A 21,748-nucleotide genomic window follows, 5' to 3' on the forward strand; every position below is an offset into this window, starting at 1 on the left:
ACCTTATCAAGTATCCAGAGACTGTAGTCATCGTAAGCAGTGACCACCAGTATTCCTACCCCCGGGGCCTGCATACTGAAAAATGAATATTGGCATTCCTAACCCCCGGGGCCTGTGTAGTGAGCACTCAGACAAACAGTATTCCTAACCCCCAAGACCTGCATAGTATATCTAGCACAGGGGCCTGTTTAGCGAGAGCTGACCACCAGCATCCCTACCCTGGGGCTCATGTAATAAGCAATGGTCATCAATATTCCCTATATAGCTACCTATCCTTGGAGAAACAAAAACTGAAAATCTTACAAAATTTCTTCAATACCCTGATGCTATCAACTTTCCCTGTTGAAGTTTTTGATGCTGGTCTAGTAGTATTTTAAATATAGCTGGAGGCACATACAGGTCTCATATCATACCTCCAGATACTCAGATATAAACGTAACATTAAATGTTTATTTACCTTCTCATAAATCTGGTTTCTTGAAATATTTGAGGTCAGGCAACTTTTATTAGATCCCGTAAAACTTTTTAGCATTTTTTGTACATTTGAGCTTCTGATTAAAAATACAACAGTGTACAAGTTAGGGGAACTCCTTCATATAATGTAAACAACTCCATGTATTAATGTTCGACAGTTGGCCTGGTGTGAAAAAGACAATGTTAGGTCATGTATTATTAACATAATGCCTCCAGGTGTGACAATAGATCTCCAAGGCATAAACCATGGTTTCTTTCCCCATTTGTCTGTTTTTCTCGTGATAGTGGGCAAAATAGAGTGATATCAAGCAGCATAAAATTGTTCTTTTGCCTGTATCGCAATACACCAACAGCACTTTTAACTATGAATCAATTTTTCACAAAACTCCAAAAAAGTGTACAGATATTTTTTTTAATTCTTCAGTAAAGATTCGGTCCACTATGCAGTCATACCCAAAAGCACTAGAAATCATACAAAAATATATTTTGCTATTATTTACCGTAGATATCTGCGTATAATGCACACTTATTTAGGGGAAAATTATAATCTCAAGAAAGAGTGTGCACTATACATGGGAACAATCCAAAACCAGTTATTGGTTGAACATTTATCAAAAGTTTTTATTGATTTTCGGAAATATTTTGAAAAATAATTCCTGATTGCAATAGTTATTTCCCCATTACAAAAAGTTGTAATTTATATACAGTAGGCCTTACTTTCAGGTCTCTTCAGTGGTAAGTTGGGAATTGTTCAAAAGTGACTGGGAAAATATACAGACAATTAGCATGGTCACTTCGTATAGTACTCTTAAGAAACAAAACGCTGTCCAGAGGTTAAACTATGTTGTAATATTCAATCTTGGTCGTTAGTTTTAGTTTATAAATTAAATATACAGGAAATGAACGATGGAATATGCATCATTATTTTATCTTTCAGAACAAGACAAAGTATTGCAAGGCAATCCATAGTCCCCTACTGGTTATGATTTCTATATTCAACAAACAGTACACTTATGTCAGGAAGCAGATCAGAGGTCACAGTGTGGTCATAGTGACCTACTTCTTGTACTCTGCAATCCCAAGACGTCCTTTTACACCAAATCTGGTTACTCCAGGTGAAATATTACAGAAAATATGGGAGAATGTGTTTATTCAGTTTACCTTCATTGGTGACCTACCTGCACTGGTTGGTGCCTTCAGTCCATCAGTTCACAAAATAACAATAGCATGTAAATAGCACAATGACCTAGGTAGCGAGCTTGAAATACAAACTCATTCAAATTTCAAAGTAATTTCATACAAACAAAACAGATATACATGTACCAATTTACTTGCACGTAATAACAGACACTCCCACACAAAAACAGACATTCTCACACAAAAACAGACACTCCCACTTACCTTCCAGATGCGGTATTTCTTTACTGTTCTGTGCTTGGATCACTGGAAACAAGATTATGTTCATTTTAATCAATTCAAATAAAAATTAAATTCATTTGTGACAGAGGTCCAGTTTCTTAAACAAAACAATAGAAAACACTACAATTGTAAACTAACTACTGTTAATGGGAAGATTTCTGCAGGCAGATTGTCTCAGAGTGGTCTTTTAATACAGGTGATCTCAGAGTGATCTCTTAATACAGACTTTCTTAGAGTGGTCTCTTAATACAGGTTGTCTCAGATTGGTCTCTTAATACAGACCGTCTCAGAGTGGTCTTTTAATACAGGTGATCTCAAGAGTGATCTCTTAATACAGACTTTCTTAGAGTGGTCTCTTAATACAGATTGTCTCAGAGTGGTCTCTTAATACAGGTTGTCTCAGATTGGTCTCTTAATACAGGTTGTCTCAGAGTAATACAGATATAACGAATTAGGTAACTTGGTCTCTTAATACAGATTGTCTCAGAGTGATCTCTTAATACAGATTGTCTCAGAGTGGTCTCTTAATACAGGTTGTCTAAAAGTGGTCTCTTGATACAGATTGCCTCAGAGTGGTCTCTTAATACAGGTTGTCTCAGAGTGGTCTCTTATTACAGGTTGTCTAAACAGGTTGTCTCAGAGTGGTCTCTTAATACAGGTTGTCTCAGAGTGGTTTCTTAATACAGGTTGTCTAAACGTGGTCTCTTAATACAGATTGCCTCAGATTGGTCTCTTAATACTTGTTGTCTCAGAGTGGTCTCTTAATACAGACCGTCTCATAGTGGTCTCTTAATACAGGTTGTCTCAGAGTGGTCTCTTAATACAGATTGTCTCAGAGTGGACTCTTAATACAGGTTGTCTCAGAGTGGTCTCTTAATACAGACCGTCTCAGAGTGGTCTCTTAATACAGGTTGTCTCAGAGTGGTCTCTTAATACAGATTGCCTCAGAGTGGTCTCTTACTACAGATTGTCTTAGAGTGGTCTCTTAATACAGACAGTCCCAGAGTGGTCTCTTAATACAGATTGTCTAAAAGTGGTCTCTTAATACAGGTTGCCTCAGAGTGGTCTCTTAATACAGATTCGTCTCAGAGTGGTCTCTTAATACAGACCGTCTCATAGTGGTCTCTTAATACAGGTTGTCTCAGAGTGATCTCTCAATAAAGGTTGTCTCAGAGTGGTCTCTTAATACAGATTATCTCAGAGTGGTCTCTTAATACAGGTTGCCTCAGAGTGGTCTCTTAATACAGATTGCCTCAGAGTGGTCTCTTAATACAGGTTGTCTAAGTAAGAGTGGTCTCTTAATACAGGTGATCTCAGAGTGGTCTCTTAATACAGGTTGTCTCAGAGTGGTCTTTTAATACAGGTGATCTCAGAGTGATCTCCTTATACAGACTTTCTTAGAGTGGTCTCTTAATACAGGTTGTCTCAGATTGGTCTCTTAATACAGGTTGTCTCAGAGTGATCTCTTAATACAGGTTGTCTCAGAGTGATCTCTTAATACAGATTGACTCAGAGTGATCTCTTAATACAGATTGTCTCAGAGTGGTCTTTTAATACAGGTGATCTCAGAGTGGTCTCTTAATACAGGTTGTCTCAGAGTGATCTCTCAATAAAGGTTGTCTCAGAGTGGTCTCTTAATACAGATAATCTCAGAGTGGTCTCTTAATACAGGTTGCCTCAGAGTGGTCTCTTAATACAGATTGCCTCAGAGTGGTCTCTTAATACAGGTTGTCTAAGTAAGAGTGGTCTCTTAATACAGGTGATCTCAGAGTGGTCTCTTAATACAGGTTTTCTCAGAGTGATCTCTTAATACAGTTGTCTAAGTAAGAGTGGTCTCTTAATACAGGTTCAAAACAAAATGGGAAACATTGAAATTGGCCTTTTTAGACAGGTGATCTTTTAATGGAGGTGTTTCAATTAAACAAACTTGACTTTACAGGGGTATATATATATGAAAGGTCATTCATAAATCTTAATTCATGCCACACATGTACTGTTTTTTTTAAAAGTCTGAAGAGATGGTCTGTGTAACACTTGCCTCGCATCAGGCACCTGTTCTATTTTATTCAAACTCAAAGAAAAATGTATACAAGTTAGGGCTGCCCCGATACATATTTCTCGCGGTACGATACGAATTGGGTTACGATGCTTTCGATACGATACAAAAATCTGCTTAAAAGTTCAACTTCATAATGATTGAGTGCAGGATTTTATCATAGACTTCAATAGTAAACACTATCGAAATATATTTTTGCATAATTCCTGAACTAGTACTTTTGTTTGGGTATGACTGCACAGTGAACCACATCTTAACTGAAGGATTAAACTAATATAACTACACTTAGTCCACATTTTTACTTAAGGATTAAAAAAAAAATAACTACACTCTTTAGGAGTTTGATAAAATAAATTGATAATTTAAGTACAGTTAGTGTATCGCGATACAGGCAAACAAAATAATTTGATACAATACATAATAATGTATCGTGATACGATATATCGCAGCAGCTCTAATACAAGTAAATTAATTTCACATCAATATGTGTATGTGACTCTGTGAACCAATCAGCAGGAACCTTTCCATCACCATTTCCATTCAGGCAATATTTTAATACCTACTGTAGATCAAGGCCATGCTTTAACTTGGAAGATAAAAATATACAAAAGCAACAACTAACAATGTTGTGGATGAAAGAAATTTCAGAATGTCAGGTTTACCATAAAACACAAACCAATGTCTGACCACGATTATTACTAAAGCATTGTGATGAACACATACCTGTGGGTTGTACTTGTGAGGTGTTGTCTGTTCCCCGTGTGTGTGTGCCCTTCACTGAGAGCGACTCACTTCTGTAAAACACAAAAACACTTATGTTACAAATATGTACTTCATTATCTAACATTATACCTGTAACCAACAAAATTACAACAGTGTTCACGTTAAAAGCCACATAGGTTAACAGACACTAGAAAAGTGTACATTCAACCTGATGTTCTCTCCAAGGCAACAAACTTTTTTTCAAATTTAAAGAGAACACTATGATATAGATGGAACAACACCACATGTCCATCTTAAACCTACCTTTGCTGGCATAGAGACTTGTTTACAGAATGTTCACAGAAAAGCTAACTGACCGAAAACTAAGTAGTCTGAACACATATGGCAGCAGATATCTTACTGTAAACAGTGGCGCAGATGTCAGACAAATCAAACCGGTGGTATCAAAAAATCAATTGAGGACAGTGTAATGCTGGATCAACCTGTTCCTAATCGGCTTTTCATTTCAACTTCCTTCTACGTATAACTCCAAATGAATTTCACGAAAATTACATTAAAACCCTATAAATCTAACAAATAATACCATATTAATTCAATTGTTTGAAAATGTTTGAAGGTTAAAAATTTCACCAATAGCAGGAAATGACCATGAAGTATAGAGATAAATCTTAAGTGTGATTGTATACATGTACATTAATTGACATAATTCAATGAGTGTTAAATTGGGAGGGGGGGCTCCAGACCTTATTGAAACAATAACAAAATATTATATCTAATGGGAATACGCAATCACAACTATTGAATTAGTACACCAATTTTCAATGCATTAAACCCATTTGATCTTCAATGGGGTCAAGGTCATTTATTTGAAGAAACTTCAAAGCCATCCATCTGATGTTATATTGGCCACATGGTTAAATATAGAGCAAGATGTTAACACATCTGACCAAAATTACCTTAACATAATTAACATAATTATATCAACATAATTATATTCATGAACAAACTACAAAACCAGCAAAAGGCCCAGAGGGTCTGTATCAATCACCTTGTAATTAAGTAACTGTTAAGTATGGAAAACCTATAAATTATTTGTTTACTTAATATGACTTTATTAAACACTGGATTACTCATTTTATCAATCCAGAAAAGAAAGATTTCATTTTTCATTTTTTTTTTAATTATTGAAAGTCACACTTCAACCCGCTCATCCTAAATAAAATTATGATGCATGTAACATACACCCTTTTTGCTATTTCTTAGCCTAGAAATATAACTTACAGGTGTTTTTAAACAAAGATATCTAATTAATAGTCATGCTTTTTAAAATTTAGCACCGACACACCTCTGGTTAGGGGTCAGAAACTATTTGAATCCCAACCTGTACATATCAGGAGTTACCTTCAAAACGAATTAAGCTGAAAGCCTGATTGAAACAATAATGTTAGAATATTTTGGCCCCATAAACTATGTCAGTCTGTAAGATCCTGTGTAACCAACAGGGAGATATTTCATTTACCGGGTAGTTTGATATGAAGGACAAAAAATTATACAAATCAATTCAAAGTGATTATGTTGAAAGTTAATTGAAATGATGAAAGATAAAGTTCTGTAGCATTACTGAGTGTCTGGATTGTGTGATATATTTCTATGGGGAGATAATCAGACACTCAGCAGGCATCCATGCCAATTCTGGTTACAATCGGGGTTGAAGATAAGTAGAACTTTATGCATGTACAAAACCACTTTTTCCTATCCCCCCCCCCCCCCCCCACTTCTTCCTGAGAGGGCACTGTCTTTGTTCATTAAATAAATAACAAAACAAAAAAATGTTTGCCTTAATGAACATTTACATTATATTTAATTTTAGTGACAATAAGTGGGAGGACAACAGGACAACAGACCTGTCTTCAGACAAATGAGCTAAACAAATCTGATATGTAATGCACACATATATGCTTGCTAATGATCTCATTCAGAAACTATGAAATAAAATTAACTTCATAACCTGAAATATTGAACTTACAGGGTAAGTAATTTAACATATTTCTAATATCTCCAAGGTAAAAAAACATTATTTAAATTTTAAAACATCTTTAATACCATGGTTTATCTATATATGAATTTTCAAATTCGTGACTGGATATTTTTACAATTCTTATGACATTTAACATGAATTTCATTGCATACAGTAGCAAGAAAATAATAATGCCCTATATTTGCCACACTTGATGTGGCTGTTTTAAGTTTATAGGTAATGGATAAATGATATCGATAGAACCAACGTCAGTCAGGGGTATTGACATTTCCATTTGAGTGGGGCACTGCACAGTAACGAGATTACATACGAAATAGTATGCAGGGTGATTTAAGTATAGTCAATATATAATTGTTTATTACGGATCAATCACCATACTAACTCATGCGTCACCAAGTGAATGGGATGTTATGCTTCATCAGGACCGATTAAGATTTTAACACATCACCTAGTAATGTATGAGTTGTGTTGTGATTGATACCTTGTATATAATTAGTATACGGTGTACTGGAACCAGCCATGTCAGCTGTAAATGTACCTAGCTAGTGTATATCCTCACTGGCTTAACAACGATTTCAGTCATGACATCAGAAAAGTCTCGTCAGCAGAATTTAACATGTTTCTCAGGAAGAAAAAAAAGACTTTTCTATGAGCTTGAGGAGTTCAAATTAACGTACAAGACAGATCTAGATCTCAGTGCTCATATACCTAGAACATAAAATCTACCCAATGAGGGATGTTTAGTTGTCATATTTGCCTAATCTGAATATAACGTTTATTTTCAAATGATAAAAGTCACAAGGTTTACAATTTAGGGATCTTTTCTGACTTCCATAAAGTTCATAACGTGTCAGTTACAGTAATGATAACCTTGATCAGTGAACTCTCACCTTGGCACCCTAAATCATTTACTCATTCGATGTACACTTGTATAAAGTTTGTTAAAAAATCATTACAAAATGATGACAATAGAGAGAAGAATATTCCACAATGTATCATGCAGTACAAATGGAGCACAATAAGTGAACGCCTCCATCACCTCGTTGTGAGGGGGAAATTGATAGATTATGTGTTTCCCTAATTTGATTGAAGTTTGTTTACCTTACACACAATACATGTAAAACACCTATTGTGGCCAGTAGTACAGCAATGAGACTCCGAGGATGTCCTAGATTGTGACCCAGGTACATATTACACAATACCTTAAGATCACCCGATCTTGTTTACCTACACTGAACTATAAACTCAGGCAGCCTTACTGTTATAGTGATCTCACTGTACGTGATTTTTTTACGTCCTGATCATCAGGTTCAATAGTCCTCTTAAACAAGGAATGAACTGTAATAAATACAACCTTTACATTTGAAGCTCTTTCAATTTTCACCTTTGAAACTGGTAACTGAATTTCAAATAATATTTCTTCCTATCTGACTGTTGTAGCTGACTTTACCACTCCAAGCCTGATTTGTATTTTTTCTTTTCAAACCCTACATGAATAGAATATTTGATAATAAACTTACTTAATCAGTGATAAAAATCACATTGTTATCTTCATGTTCATACTTTGTACAGGGATCAAATACTTCATAGCTGCAAACGGAACAGACGATATTTACTTCAATAAAATGTCATGGTTTATAAGCAAAAACCACCCAAACTCTTAACCTTACATGGCGAGGTGCAGGTGTATCTAGACATATTATGTATACACTACTTTAAGAGTGGATCAATGCGTGATCACCTGATAAGAAATCGTGACATTCTGTTTGCAAGAGTGATTTCGTATTTAACTCAATTATAGAAAATCTTGTAAAACTACTTACTTTTACAGTAAGCTAGCTTATATAGCGAGCCAGTCTTGATACTCCAGTGGACTTACTATTGCTGTGTAGTAAGATGGACAGATATATCAGGAAGTAAGGTGTTGATGTGTGTAGTAGGACAACGACTAGTTGATGGCCACACCCACTCTCTTGACCTGGGTCATGATTGACATCTAATAGCTGGTCTTAGCTACAACACTAGTACAGTACATTGTACCTGATAGATATGGCCTAGGGCAGGAAATGTCTATAGGGAGAAAAACATATTTCTGTCCCTTGAGCGGGTAATATTAAAGTTTAATAGTCTAGAGTGATCTAGTAATACATATCAGTGGTGCCTGAGGGTCAAAGTATACACAGTAGAGTCAGGGAACTTGTTTTTATTAAGTGAACAACAGGACAATCAATTTTTTGTTTTTACCTGGTTGATGACATGTTTTGACCTACTATGATATCTTTTCCTTTCTATATGACTATATCAGTGAAAACCCTGAGAGAGGAACCAAATATGTCTATTGAAATTTGAAACAAAATCCATGTAGGAATGAAATCACTAGAATGATAAGAAAAACATCCCATATTACCCAGTAAAATAGAAATGTTGACCTTGTCACCCTAAAACACAAAACTGTTCAAAGGTATCCTCATACGTTTGACTCATTCATGAAGTTTGATCTAAATCCTCCTAGAAATGAAGTCGCTCAAGAGCTGAATCAAAAAAGTCTGATCAAACATGTACAAATTATGTATGAACAGAGTGCTATCCCCTAATCACAACTCCTTTACGAGAGGATGTTAACATATATATGACAATATGTCAACCTAATTTGCTCAAACATAAAAAAAATGTATAGCCAATATATAACCGAACAAATCACAGTGGAAACATGTAACAACATCTGTTTGTGATAGATCGCATATATAGACGATATATTAATATACGCTGATTTGTAAGATCACACATATATCCAATTTATTGATATATGCTGATTTGTACGATCACACATATCTGATATATTGATATACACTGATTTGTACAATCACATATATATACGATATATTGATAAACGCTGATTTGTACGATCACATATATCTGATATATTGATATACGCTGATTTGTACAATCACATATATGTACGATATATTGATATATGCTGATTTGTACGATCACATATATCTGATATATTGATATACACTGATTTGTACAATCACATATATATACGATATATTGATAAACGCTGATTTGTACAATCACATATATATACGATATATTGATATATGCTGATTTGTACGATCACACATATCTGATATATTGATATACACTGATTTGTACAATCACATATATATACGATATATTGATATACGCTGATTTGTACGATCACATATATCTGATATATTGATATACGCTGATTTGTACAATCACATATATATCCAATATATTGGTATACCCTGATTTGTACGATCACATATATATACGATATATTGATATACGCTGATTTGTACAATCACATATATATACGATATATTGATATACGCTGATTTGTACGATCACATATATCTGATATATGCTGATTTGTACAATCACATATATATCCAATATATTGGTATACCCTGATTTGTACGATCACATATATATCCGATTATTGATATACGCTGATGTGTGTACATAACAGAAGGGTTCTTCTTATCAGCTTTTTCAATTGACCAGATTAAGGTACAATATATGTATGCTGGTTTGAAAAGATACAACTGTGAATGTCCCAGAGAATTTAAATAGATGAGAAATGTATGCATACATGACTTGTCTAAAATACATGCAGATATGACAGTGACTAAAATATTAGGCCAACTGATACAGGGCCTGGTTTACAGACACAGTGATGATAGATATATCCAAAATTTATATATATATATGTGTATTTCAATGTTAAGGATCCGTGTCAAAGTAAGTGAGATAGATAGTTTAGGTAGCTATAGTTCAGTCAGTGAGATAGATAGTTAAGGTAGCTCAGTCAGTGAGATAGATAGTTTAGGTAGTTACGTCAGTGAGACAGATACCTTAGGTAGCCCAGTAAGTGAGTTCAGGCAGTTCAGTCAGTGAGACAGATACCTTAGGTACCCCAGTAAGTGAGATAGATAGTTTAGGTAACTCAGTAAGTGAGATAGATAGTCTAGGTAGCTCAGTCAGTGATATAGATCGTCAAGGTAGCTCAGTCAGTGAATTAGATAGTTTAGGCAGCTCAGTCAGTGAGATAGATAGTCTAGGTAGCTCAGTCAGTGATATAGATAGTTTAGGTAGCTCAGTCAGTGAGATAGATAGTTTAGGTAGTTCAGTCAGTGAGATAGATAGTTTAGGTAGCCCAGTAAGTGAGATAGATAGTCCAGGTAGCTCAGTCAGTGAGATAGAAAGTCTAGGTAGCTCAGTCAGTGAGATCGATAGTTTAGGCAGCTCAGTCAGTGATATAGATAGTTTAGGTAGCTCAGTCAGTGAGATAGATAGTCTAGGTAGCTCAGTCAGTGAGATAGATAGTTTAGGTAGCTCAGTCAGTGAGATAGATAGTTTAGGTAGCTCAGTCAGTGAGATAGATAGTTTAGGTAGCTCAGTCAGTGAGATAGATAGTTTAGGTAGCTCAGTCAGTGAGATAGATAGTTTAGGTAGCTCAGTCAGTGAGATAGATAGTTTAGGTAGCTCAGTCAGTGAGATAGATAGTTTAGGTAGCTCAGTCAGTGAGATAGATAGTTTAGGTAGCTCAGTCAGTGAGATAGATAGTTTAGGTAGCTCAGTCAGTGAGATAGATAGTTTAGGTAGCTCAGTCAGTGAGATAGATAGTTTAGGTAGCTCAGTCAGTGAGATAGATAGTTTAGGTAGCTCAGTCAGTGAGATAGATAGTTTAGGTAGCTCAGTCAGTGAGATAGATAGTTTAGGTAGCTCAGTCAGTGAGATAGATAGTTTAGGTAGCTCAGTCAGTGAGATAGATAGTTTAGGTAGCTCAGTCAGTGAGATAGATAGTTTAGGTAGCTCAGTCAGTGAGATAGATAGTTTAGGTAGCTCAGTCAGTGAGATAGATAGTTTAGGTAGCTCAGTCAGTGAGATAGATAGTTTAGGTAGCTCAGTCAGTGAGATAGATAGTTTAGGTAGCTCAGTCAGTGAGATAGATAGTTTAGGTAGCTCAGTCAGTGAGATAGATAGTTTAGGTAGCTCAGTCAGTGAGATAGATAGTTTAGGTAGCTCAGTCAGTGAGATAGATAGTTTAGGTAGCTCAGTCAGTGAGATAGATAGTTTAGGTAGCTCAGTCAGTGAGATAGATAGTTTAGGTAGCTCAGTCAGTGAGATAGATAGTTTAGGTAGCTCAGTCAGTGAGATAGATAGTTTAGGTAGCTCAGTCAGTGAGATAGATAGTTTAGGTAGCTCAGTCAGTGAGATAGATAGTTTAGGTAGCTCAGTCAGTGAGATAGATAGTTTAGGTAGCTCAGTCAGTGAGATAGATAGTTTAGGTAGCTCAGTCAGTGAGATAGATAGTTTAGGTAGCTCAGTCAGTGAGATAGATAGTTTAGGTAGCTCAGTCAGTGAGATAGATAGTTTAGGTAGCTCAGTCAGTGAGATAGATAGTTTAGGTAGCTCAGTCAGTGAGATAGATAGTTTAGGTAGCTCAGTCAGTGAGATAGATAGTTTAGGTAGCTCAGTCAGTGAGATAGATAGTTTAGGTAGCTCAGTCAGTGAGATAGATAGTTTAGGTAGCTCAGTCAGTGAGATAGATAGTTTAGGTAGCTCAGTCAGTGAGACAGATAGTTTAGGTAGCTCAGTCAGTGAGATAGATAGTTTAGGTAGTTACGTCAGTGAGACAGATACCTTAGGTAGCCCAGTAAGTGAGTTTAGGCAGTTCAGTCAATGAGACAGATACCTTAGGTACCCCAGTAAGTGAGATAGATAGATTAGGTAACTCAGTAAGTGAGATAGATAGTCGAGGTAGCTCAGTCAGTGATATAGATCGTCAAGGTAGCTCAGTCAGTGAATTAGATAGTTTAGGTAGCTCAGTCAGCGAGATAGTAAGTTTAGGTAGCTCAGTCAGTGAGATATATAGTTTAGGTAGTTACGTCAGTGAGACAGATACCTTAGGTAGCGCAGTAAGTGAGTTTAGGCAGTTCAGTCAATGAGACAGAAACCTTAGGTACCCCAGTAAGTGAGATAGATAGTTTAGGTAGCTCAGTAAGTGAGATAGATAGTCTAGGTAGCTTAGTCAGTGAGATAAATAGGCTAGGTAGCTCAGTCAGTGAGATAGATAGTTTAGATAGCTCAGTCAGTGAGATAGATAGTCTAGGTAGCTTAGTCAGTGAGATAAATAGGCTAGGTAGCTCAGTCAGTGAGATAGATAGGCTAGGTGGCTCAGTCAGTGAGATAGATAGTTTAGATAGCTCAGTCAGTGAGATAGATAGTATAGGTAGCTTAGTCAGTGAGATAGATAGTCAAGGTAGCTCAGTCACTGAGATAGATAGTTTAGGTAGCTATAGCTCAGTCAGTGAGACAGATACCTTAGGGAGCCCAGTAAGTGAGTTTAGGCAGTTCATAGTATAGGTAGCTCAGTCAGTGAAATAGATAGTTTAGGTAGCTCAGTCAGCGAGATAGTAAGTTTAGGTAGCTCAGTCAGTGAGACAGATAGTTTAGGTAGCTCAGTCAGTGATATAGATAGTTTAGGTAGCTCAGTCAGTGATATAGATCGTCAAGGTAGCTCAGTCAGTGAATTAGATAGTTTAGGTAGCTCAGTGAGTGAGATAGATAGTCTAGGTAGCTCAGTCAGTGAGATAGACAGTTTAGGTAGCTCAGTCAGTGATATAGATAGTTTAGGTAGCTCAGTCAATGATATTGATAGTTTAGGTAGCTCAGTCAGTGATATAGATAGTTTAGGTAGCTCAGTCAGCGAGATAGATAGTCAAGGTAGCTTAGTCAATGAGACAGATACCTTATGTAGCCCAGTAAGTGTGATAGATAGTTCAGGTAGCTCAGTCAGTGAGATAGATAGTTTAGGTAGCTCAGTCATTGAGATAGATAGTCTAGGTAGCTCAGTCAGTGATATAGATAGTTTAGGTAGCTCAGTCAATGATATTGATAGTTTAGGTAGCTCAGTCAGTGAGATAGATAGTTTAGCTAGCTCAGTCAGTGAGACAGATAGTTTAGGTCGCTCAGTCAGTGAGATAGATGTTTAGGTAGCTCAGTCAGTGAGATAGATAGGCTAGGTGGCTCAGTCAGTGAGATAGATAGTCTAGGTAGCTCAGTCAGTGAGATTGATAGTTTAGGTAGCTCAGTCAGTGAGATAGATGTTTAGGTAGCTCAGTCAGTGAGATAGATAGTTTATGTAGCTCAGTCAGTGAGACAGATAGTTTAGGAAGCTCAGTCAGTGAGATAGATGTTTAGGTAGCTCAGTCAGTGAGATAGATAGGCTAGGTGGCTCAGTCAGTGAGATAGATAGTTTAGGTAGTTACGTCAGTGAGACAGATACCTTAGGTAGCCCAGTAAGTGAGATAGATAGTTCAGGTGGCTCAGTCAGTGAGATAGATAGTTTAGGTAGCTCGGTCAGTGAGACAGATAGTTTAGGTAGCTCAGTCAGTGAGATAGATAGTCTAGGTAGCTCAGTCAGTGATATAGATAGTTTAGGTAGCTCAGTCAGTGATATAGATAGTTTAGGTAGCTCAGTCAGTGAGATAGATGTTTAGGGAGCTCAGTCAGTGAGATAGATAGTTTAGGTATCTCAGTCAGTGAGACAGATAGTTTAGGTAGCTCAGTCAGTGAGACAGATAGTTTAGGAAGCTCAGTCAGTGAGATAGATAGTTTAGGTAGCTCAGTCAGTGAGATAGATAGTTTATCAGTGTGAAGTCCAGGGTTTGAATCCTTGTCTAGCACCACTCAATTTTTACATTCAGAACACTATTGTTGAGAATGGTTTTTTTTTTTCATTTTCATGACTTTTTCATAAAGTCCCACAAGGTATGGTTTTCTATTCAGCAATGATTAATTATTAGCTGTAGTCATGTCAGTAAAAAACAGTTTCCAATACTTTCTTACAGTTTTCAGCAGTGGTACAGAATCCTTAGCCTACTGGCCCAATCAGGTGTACGATCTGACTTTGGATATTACTTGATAAAGTATTACATGCTTTGTCTGTAATTATCAAGAGGCCCAGAGGGCCTGTATCGCTCACCTGGATATCTAAGCAATCATGGCAAAATATTTCCAAATGAGATCCAAGGGAATATGCCAAACCTCAAGGCCAATCCTTGTAGCATATTTGTAGCAATTCTAATATCATGAGTGCATTCGTCTCTTTATGCCCAACAATTGTATACATAATTTTGGGGTGGGGATCTCAACCGTTTTAAAGTTATGGCCCAGGGACTGTCTCCAAGGGTAGGGGCTAGACCCTAGGGCCATCCTGGAAGCAAATGTGCATACTTCTCTTTATCCTCAGCAATTGTATTTATAGTTATATGGTGGGGATCTAAACCATTTCAGACACCACGGTATGGCATAAGCTCATCGTTTCATTGGTCCTTCGGAGTTGTGAGCTAATAAAATCAACACCTTAAAAAAAATGATAAGGAGAAAAAAAAGTAAAGGTATTGATGCGAATGCTTATATTTTATTAGATATAGATTAAAATAAAACAAAGACAGCTTCTGAAAATTTCTAAAGCTCTTCAGGGAGACATGATTATGGAAGTATATCTGATCATTACAGATTACACTCTCCGGACAGGTTTTGCTGTAGTTGTTGACTGATGACGTGGAATAACATCAGAAACGTGTTCTCAGTTTACTGTAAGTTGTATATACACACCAATTAAACACATGTACGTCACTGACATAAACACGTCCTATAAAGTGTATAATACAGCCCATATACGTGTTGGCTGTATGGTATACACATCCTGATTATGTTCTATCAGATGTAACCACACGCGGATATCCGGAGTAAAATATCACGCTTCATCAACTTGTGACAATTACAATAATATAGAGTTTTTCCCTCCGCTGTAAGACTGATCACATACCCGGTGTGGTATATCAAGTTTTGAAAGCTAAAAAATCACAGACTTTGAATGTATTTTCAAAAGAAAATTGGCCATGAATTAATCACGTTACCAACCAAGAAATCTGATAGCATATTTAACATCCAACCTACACATAAATATTTACATATAGGTAAAATATTTTCAAATAACAACATGATTTGACAAAAATACTAGCACACTACATACACCCTTTGATTTGCAGTTTACATAAAAATGTCAAATTTTAATGATGAAGAGGTATACATGTTCATAATATGTTCCCAGATTCTACACATAAATAATTTTGAATTTCGGTTGAAAAAGTACAAAGAAAGCAATACAAATATCATCATGTATATAACCCCTGGATTACCCTTCTTTAAGTGGACTGTACATGTCCTAAATAGATTAATAAATGCTATATCCCTGGAAAATAGTTATTTTTTGTGGGTTATAGAACTTTGCAAGTCTAATCCCTGAAGCTGCCATATAAATATAACGAACCAATCAAAACAAGTGCAGAAATAACATGTCAGTTCAACAACCTACAACATCACATGGAACCAGCCAATCAGGCAGTGAATATATTAGAGTCCAGGGCCCGTATTCCTGAAACCGTGCTCAAGCTCAAGCAATGGATTCTGTGCTCAAACCAGCTTTCTTAAAACTCGCTTATATATTTTATCAAATCCTGTCAAACAGTCAAAAAGTCAAATGTAAACATTAACAAGAGCACTGCAAGCAGAAGGATGACACGCCCGTCAGCCCTCGTAAGGATATTGATATATTGGAAGGAGGTAGTGACATCTGATATAAATGTGTTTACTGCCACCTTTTTGTTGGTGACTGTGACCTTGCCATTCATTTACTGTGTTTATGGTGCAAGCTATTTAGTGTTTCAGAATTACATTTTCGTGTCAGTGTTGCTAATTACTAAAATAAGAACCTTAGCTTTGAGTTAGGAGTCTGGAACAAATAATTAAAATGTTCTTGCATTTTTGACGGAATGCCCTTATTTGGCAATGAAAAAGAGGCATACTTCTGCCAAAAAAGGGTTATAATGTCACAATTTAAGAACTCATTTAAAGCATTCAGGTAATGAAACAACCAAGTTGTTGAATACAAATCGGAGAACTATTGTTTTAGTTATCGTGAAAACAAGCAAAAGTTAATGGCAAAAATGAAAGTGTTGCTGTGGCAAGTGTGATACGCCAAAACGCGGAAAGTTGAAACTCGACAGAACAACTGGTAATATATGTTGAACATTATTGCTTCTAGCATTACCAGACCAAATTTGAAAGGAATTGAATAAAAAAGTTCTTGCATTTACTAGTGTAAGGTAATTGGTTGAAAATGCCAATCGATTATCGGTTGGAATCGGATGACCTTCGTAAACGATTTTCCGATTATAATCGATGGGTTTTTTTAAACCAGGAAGAAATACACTACATGACTTGAAGTTTCATTCCTTCCTTATTATTATGAATGTTTTTTAATTATATCTCAGTTTTTTAACCGAAAACATCATTCATTCATTTAAATGTTTATTACAATATCAGTGTTCATCAAACTTTTAAAATTATTGCAGGACATTCGGACAGGTAGATAAACCTTTTTACCAGACAAAAAATAAATTAATTAAAGAGTGAATTAGAAAGGAGTTCCGTGTTCTAATGTGTCATGAAAGAAAAAAAACTTGCACGTCAAAGCCGCCATTTTAACTTGTTTATTCTTAAAAACCTGTATTTTCAGAGCTAAATTATCAAACTTTATAAGTTTTGTAACAACCTCATTTTAAAAACCTAGTTAGAAATATTATCAAATAATTAATATCTGAAGATATTTTTGAAATTGAATAATGAATTAAAAAGGAGTTTGTGTTCTAATGTGTCATGAAAGAACCAGAGAACCCGGATGTAGATTTACATAATTTACTCGAGAGAGTTCAGGATTTGCGCCTTACAGTGAGACACTTCGTAGATATGGAAACAACCTGCATCCAGTAAAATTGTTGTGGACGATGACATTATCAAAACTGTCACCACACACACAAACTCGGATCATGATGATGACGATAACATTTCGAATTTCGTGCAGTCAATCAGACAATTAACAAGGCAAGACAAACGGTGATTTTTTTCAGCGTCAGATCTAATGTGTAACATTGACAGGTTATGCAAGAACATTCTTGTACTGTGATGTAAAATTCTGCATTGACATTGTCAGGATATCACAGCATTAATTAAACATTATTTGTGTATGAGACTTCTATACATAGTGTGATAATGTTTTGCACGCTCAATAATTTGATACATTAAACTACAATTTTGAAAAAAAATGTATTCTGAAGTTTATTATTACAGTTGATGTGTGAACACTTGGATTCAAAATGGTAAACCTGATATACTGCCAAACTCTTTATACCGCCAAAATCACAGAGGACAGAAGGTGGCGGTATAACGAGGTTTTATTGTATATTGGAATCCAATATGTGTACAAAGTTTCATCAAGATATGTTCATGACTGATGGCAGGAGAGCGTAATCCTATTCCATTGTAGGTGTACATGTAGTGCCTGTTATTTTGTTTATTAATTCAAATACTGGTCACTACGTATACCTGTAATTCTACAAAACATTCCTTTTGATGGGGAATTATACAGTACTTCAAAAGTTGACACTAAACATTAGGTTTAGTTTAGCTATTGGAGGATTAGTGAAGATACCTTTTCTATGGCTGTCATATGATAACCAGATATAAAGTGTAGTGTACCCGGACTTGGATCAGTTTTTATTGGAATGCAGGTCTGAAATTGTGTACCCCAGTACCCATCAAAAATAGGTAGCTGTCCGTGTCACAAAGGAAAAGATTGTAATACACTGTAATTCAATATCCCGGCCATTTTTTTTTTTTAACTCTCTTAATTTAACTGACAGGGAAAGAAATTTGATCTTTTTTTTACATGGTCACAAGCAAAATTATCATCATTTTTTAAATTTTCATTTATGTTTGACACAGACATGTGATGAAATGACTTGAGCAAGACTAGTGCTACAAATGATTTGTCCTCAGGTTATTAGTTTAAAGCATTGTAATGTCCTGTGGTATGATTTTGTGATCACAGCTATCATATGCTGATCAGCTCCTAAAAAACGGTAGTTACCACAACTTTTGCCTTACACACTAGGATTTAATTTATCGTTTTTTCATAGATAAACTAATTGTTTGAAGAAAAGAAATGGATTCTTTTATCAGCGAAGTTTTTTCATATTCAGCAGGTTTTATTGTCCATCAGATGGTAAATAGCCCTCTGAACAGCCATGTGTTGTGCATGGATGAAATATGTCCAGTATCCTGGTACGGGCCTGGTTACAAATCTCAGGTACCCAGGTGCGGTACAAATTTTGTACCCGTGGCAGTCCTAATCATTTCCTACTGAACAGTCCAGACAGTCACATCATGATGGTCAAGATAAGTACAAGTACTGGACCGACATTTAATTATTTCAATAATATGAACCCATTTAAAAATGAGTTTGATTAACTTATTTTGAGCATGAAGTTAATAGAATGTGTTTCATTCCTATGGCAGCCATCTGCTGTTCCACATTTTCTCTGCCTTTCATCAGGTACTTGCATTGTATTGCAGTGTTTAAAACACTGTGTTGACCATGATTACAATATGACACTTGTAATCGAACATGACAACAAGAACTCAAGACTTGACACACAAAACATCAAATTATTCAATTAACAAAGCAAACATGTACAGCTAGCTCCAGGTATTTTTGACTTTTGAATTCTTCATGACAAATTTACATAACAGATCTTATATCAGCAATATTGATTATCAAATCAACCTCATACCAAACTTGATTGAATCACTTGTTTAAGATTATTACTACACTACTAGTTCACAGGCATTCTGTGACAGATAGCTATAGGCTAGGAACGGATGGACAGAATCTGAATCTGGAACATCCAATCCAAACTTCAGACAGGTGCAAAATGGTTGTTTCTGCTTTCAGCTCTTCTTAGTTTTTTTAAGAAGCTACACTTTTTTGCAACATCCTTACAATGATTTTACATAAAGGTTACATACTGGGACATTGTTGACATCTCTGTTTATCTAAAATTAAAAAAATAACAGGAAGTGAAAGTCAAAACTTGTCAATCAAATCTACTTTATATTAAGTCCAGTGATCAAAACCTTTCAGTGTTGGTAGGATAACTTTTTTTCAAATCTGGAAGAATTGTAACTGGATTGAAATTACAGTCAGATTGTGAAGCACTGCAGAGTGCTCTCCCTTGATTGGCTAGTATGAAGATTACACCTAGATATATATATATATGAAAACCCAAAATAAATCGCCAAAACTAGGGGTGTAAATCCAATTGCCCGATGCCCGGAACAACCAGTTTTAGCGCTCAGGCAAGTTCAAAAAGTTTGCCATCTTACAGTAATTCAAACAAATACATTTGAAAACAATTCAAATTAAAAACTCAAAACAACTTTATTCTTCGTTAGAGGGTCATAATATCCAGAAAAATTTGCTAGTACAATAGCTACAATATTTCCATGAATTCAATGATTTTTGTTTGCATAATATGCATTTTATTGGGCAAGTAGAAGTTAGGGAAAAAGGATTTCTAAAGTCTACTTGCCTCAGGCAAGTGCTGTAATCATTAATTGTTTCAATTTTACATTTTTTTTTAAGATTGAATTGTTCAATTGTAATACAATGATCACAAATGAAATTTGAATGTCACTTTGGCCCCGAGTCCACTTGAGCTACTGACACTGCCAATTAGCATCTTATGTAAAACAAGAACAACTTGCAACTCAAAATTGGACAAAGGCTTGATATTTGAAAATGCAAATGAGCACAAATGCTGCTTTTTTTTAATAGAATTTATCCATTTTGAAGACCTTGAAAATCCTTGCAGCTTTGATGAAAACAATACCACTGGAATTAATCTAGCTATTTGAATCTAACAACCCATTTTTAAAAAATTAATATGCAGATTATATTGGCAATGAAGATTAATGGAGCATCCACTCTGAATCCCCTTAAACGAAAGGGTCGTACTTAGAACCCATCTGATGCATTATTGTAACAAACCGAATCAAAAATGAACAAGGCGCAAAAACTGCATGTAGTTTAATTAATAGGCATTAACAGCACAAACACTTTCTAAAGAGGGGCTCATGCTGTCGGTAGCCAAAGTAGCCATTGGCTATTTTCATTTTTTATTGGCTACTAAAAATTTGATGTGGCTACTAAATTGACTACTAAGTTTTTAATAATGGGGAAACTCTGTATCTTTGTCCCAGAAAACGATCCGTCTACTCGAGCTGTGGCTGACACCGATTGCTTAAACATAATCAGGGCCGTCACAGATCAGCGTGCGCTGTATGACTGCAAGTTAATCAATGCTTTTGTCTAAGTTGTAAAGTCAATTATCCAGCTTCAGATGGCAACAGGTGTTATAACTCTTGTACGATAACGGACAGTGGGGTCAAGTTAATTGGATGACCCATTGACATTGAGAAAACAGTCTGATAATTAGCGAGTCACACATAGTTGATCTTGCACACGTACATTTGATGGCACCATAAGTTGATCTGATAAACTCGTTCTAACACCGCATTCAACAAATTTATGGGTTCAGCATATTTAAATTAGTGTACATGTTATTCATTTACCTTTTCCAGTACCGTAGCAAGCATAAATACGTCCGATATGCTTGATTAGAAAGTATAAGTATCGCCTTGAAACATCATGTCGAAGTGCCTATTTTCGGCCTTTCAGATCACTTCAAACGATAGGCCTATTTCGTATCTGTGTAATTTCATGGTTAGGCATTTTAGAATTTCATGTGATTGAGAAAAGTTAAATAGCATCGCAGTTATGCAGTTTTTAGAGCAGCAAACCGTTCAGAATGTCTTCGACAGATGCTTATATTAGGTGCCAATCGACAACACGTGCACGGGAATGGCCAAGTTGCGCGACGTGATGTGCTCCCGATTTATTTCGAAGGGTTGGTCAATAGTTATACTGTTATAAATTCATCCTTTTCCTTTCAAATGTGTTCTCCTGCATTTACATTTGAAATGTGTGATCTTTTAAAACATTATTTTAGGTCACCTGAGCTTTGCTCTAATGACCTATT

At 35.9% G+C, this 21,748-nt stretch overlaps 1 protein-coding gene across 3 annotated transcripts in view; it reads right to left on the bottom strand.

Moving 5' to 3' along the window:
* LOC110452629 (5-aminolevulinate synthase, erythroid-specific, mitochondrial-like) overlaps positions 1-21,748 on the bottom strand; it is a 49,524-nt gene that overhangs the window by 23,745 nt on the left and 4,031 nt on the right. Inside the window, exons 1-3 of one of the 3 annotated variants that reach the window (XM_021501261.1) lie at positions 8,534-8,663; positions 4,673-4,743; positions 1,876-1,917 (exon numbers count right to left, since the gene is read on the bottom strand). The gene's annotated coding sequence lies outside the window, so the exon portion shown is untranslated. Of the gene's footprint in view, positions 1-1,875; positions 1,918-4,672; positions 4,744-8,230; positions 8,338-8,533; positions 8,664-21,748 lie in introns of those variants that run through there. The other 2 variants (XM_021501264.1, XM_021501263.1) reach the window with 2 other exon arrangements.

Source organism: Mizuhopecten yessoensis, unplaced genomic scaffold, assembly GCF_002113885.1.
Source record: "Mizuhopecten yessoensis strain PY_sf001 unplaced genomic scaffold, ASM211388v2 scaffold6779, whole genome shotgun sequence".
Lineage (NCBI taxonomy): Eukaryota > Metazoa > Mollusca > Bivalvia > Pectinida > Pectinidae > Mizuhopecten > Mizuhopecten yessoensis.